Source organism: Pelmatolapia mariae, linkage group LG9 (genome assembly GCF_036321145.2).
Source record: "Pelmatolapia mariae isolate MD_Pm_ZW linkage group LG9, Pm_UMD_F_2, whole genome shotgun sequence".
Classification (NCBI taxonomy): Eukaryota; Metazoa; Chordata; class Actinopteri; order Cichliformes; family Cichlidae; genus Pelmatolapia; species Pelmatolapia mariae.
In genome coordinates this window covers 26,923,368-26,926,548 of record NC_086235.1, presented here as the reverse complement: position 1 = coordinate 26,926,548, position 3,181 = coordinate 26,923,368, and the positions used below count along the sequence as shown (strand labels likewise).

Here is a 3,181-nt window from a genome sequence, read left to right as displayed (position 1 = left end):
TAGCCAACACATATTCTCTATGCAAAATATCAGCAGGTCATCATTCTTGGCTACAGCTACATAGGTGCTATCCATAACAGAAAGTACCAGTTGTCATCACGCTTTTAACTCTGTAGCACTTAGCCAGTTAGTATCTAGTTGTGGGAACGTGGACATAGTCAGAAAACCTGATTCTGCAAAGTGTGCTGAGAGAATGGACTGGTTTAATCTTCAGACGATCATGATTAGGACAGTTTTGTGTGTGAGGATTGTGAGGATTACATGTTAGGCACCACCAAGAAGCTAAATGTACTACGTCATGAATCAGTTGGCAACGTCTGTTGAAAAATGAAGCCAATGCAAAATTACAAAAGCCTGCAGTTCCTCTAGTAGCCACTTGAGGCTCCAGAATCAATCAATCTCCAATAATTTTATCTCCAACAGGTACTCTCCTCATTAACAAGGGCTCACCACAGCAAGTATGGCGCCGCCATTGCGTGCAATAGGTCGGCAGCCTTATGAAATTTCCCCTTGTGGGACTAATAAAGGTATATCAAGTACACTGTAAAATGTAATATTGTGTTTAATTAAAAATATTAAATAGGCTGAACTCAATTTTTATCAATTTGTTATTAGAACTCAATTTAAATAAGTTACCAGTACTTTTTATGCAAAAATGCTGATAAACTCGATTAATTTGAGTTGTCCTAATTTAGAAAAACTAAGTAAGCTGGAAGTTTTGCTTCTCAGGGCGGAAGGATGAAAGATGTGTTTTGAAAATGCCACGTGACTGCCGTTCTCCTCCCTCCCGGATCAGTCCGCATGTTCATGGCGCCAGCATTTGTTATGGAATATATTGAGCAAACCTGGAGATATTATTGTTGTCATTGCTGTGGATCTTTACTGACTTGGTGAGTAAATGTTTACTCTTATTCAAACTGATTTTGTGGCTTCTCTTAGTTTAGCACCAGGTTTATAATCTTGCTAGCTAGTTAGTGTTAGCCTAGCGTTGCTGCTGCCGCTGGGCTCATGTTACTTAAAAATTAACACCACAGCCTTAAAAACCTTACATAAAACTACGTCGGTGAATTTTTTTGTTGATTGTTTGAAATAAATAAGTGAGATAAGAGCCCAGACAAAATTCTTTGGGAGGTGCAGCCGTTAGGGGTGGGGTGGGTGTGGGTGTGGGGGGTGGATAACGGAGCTCTCCGAAAACGTGGAAGCACTTTTGCAAATATGTGATATTTTGATAAATTAAGTAGATATTTGAGCATTATACAGCTACATTCTCGCCTGAAAATATCTTAAAAGGTTATTTTGTGACCCAGAAAGGGTCTGGTGAAAAAGAGGATCGCATTTGTCGGCCACGGTTGTCGGAGCCTGTGCGTACTTGTAAGCGCGGCAATGGCGGAGGAGCACTGCTGAAAAACGTATTACTTTTTCTGGGTCACAAAATAAACTTTTAAGATATTTTCAGGCGAGAATGTAGCTGTGTGAATTTCAAATATCTGCTCGATTTATCAAGACATCAAATATTTGCAAAAATGCTCCGACGTTTTCGGAGACGTCTATTTTTTCATGCTTTGTGGCAGCTTTAGAACATCTGTGGCATCTATTAATGTCAAATCTAGCCTTTATTTAACAACATAAACAAACTCTATGTTACAGTGATTGCACAGCCATTAAGGATCAAATCAGTTTCTGAAAAATGTTCTGTTTTTTCTCCCTCTGCTTGCTTCTTACTGTCTTTGAGGCTCGGGACCAGCACTCCTGTTGTTGGACAGAAAGACATCAACTCAGTGGTAAGTATTTTGGTTTTCCAATATATTAGCAACTGTCAGTGACATTTATATTAATCAGGCTGAACTTTAATCATACTTTAGATCAGCCTGTTTTACTTATTGTTTTGTTTGTGCTTTGGTTTGGGGAAGTTGTTTCTTTACTGATCTTTTCCTGTCTTCTGTTATTAGACTTGAGATATGACTGCACTGTGCTGTTGCTGTGACTCCAGTTAATTCTGCAAGACATGCTGTGTAAGTAAACAAACAACAACAGTTTGGTCTGCATTTCTTGAAAGATCACATCCCCCAAACTTAGTTTAGAGGGTCTACACTGTATATAGTGAAGTCTGCAAGTTTTCTAACAGCAAAATTTGTTTTGTGCCCAAAATCATTTTGCACATCATTAGAATGAAAGTTATTGCCCATGTTTGAATAGCCCTTTTTAAAATTATTCTTTCATGACAATATTGTGTGTTGCGTGGTGGTCACGGCTATCCAGACTGACAATTTGGGACATTGAATGTCACCTCTCCGGCGGGGAGGGAGCCTGAGATTGTCTAAATTGGAGTCTGTTTTATACCAAATGCAGAAAAAATGTTTTAAGAAAGCAATTAAGTTCATGTTCCAAAAAATATGATTGTTTGCTTGCAGGACACCAGGAGAGATGAGTCCTCCGTCACAGATGGTGTGGTCAGTGAAGATGGTCGCCTGCAGGTTCAAGCTCATTGCATCTCCAACCCACATCCACTGCGACTGTACTTAAGGGAAGTTAAAGACTTTCTTCTGCACTTACATTTGGATCACCTCGATCCATGATAGTCATTCAGGCAGTAATACCTGGACTGGAAACAAGCCATCCTTAAAATATTACAACATTCCAGCTCCTGTGTTGGAATGAAAAACGAATGTGTTGTTTAAATTAGAGACTGCACTTGTGACAGAACAATAAATATTTTATGTTGATTATATAAATAGTGTAAGTACAAAACAAACTTGTGGTAGGCCTAAACTTATTTTCAGAATAATTACATCTAAGACTTTGTTTCGTTGTAAGATTATAACAGTGATGGCAATATCATTTTTATTCAGCAGAACAGTGTCCAGTATGTTGGCTGTTGTACTTTGTTGTGTTTGAAAATAAAAGTTGTGCTCATTTTAACATCATTACAAAAGTGTTGTTAATTATTTTTAATGATATTCATGGTACCACAAATTGTTTTTTCATTTAGTTGAACTTGAAATGTTTGTCAGTAGGTAAACAATTAGTATTGTCAGAAAGTCAGAAATATCAAGTTATTCTTAATACTGCAGACTTGCAATGTATAAGTTGTCCTAACAGTCATCCTAAGTAAGCTTTACTTAGTTTTTTTGAGGCAACGAGTTTCCATAATTTTTTTGAGTTCTGGGAACTAACACGGCTG

General features: G+C 37.8%; 1 long non-coding RNA gene across 1 annotated transcript; it reads left to right on the top strand.

Annotated features, from left to right (window-relative positions):
* The first annotated feature begins 871 nt into the window (after positions 1-871).
* On the top strand, positions 872-2,918 carry LOC134634728 (uncharacterized). The gene is made up of 4 exons (XR_010094866.1): positions 872-890; positions 1,733-1,781; positions 1,950-2,012; positions 2,412-2,918. It is a non-coding gene; the product is annotated as an uncharacterized LOC134634728 (long non-coding RNA).
* Positions 2,919-3,181: the final 263 nt, after the last annotated feature.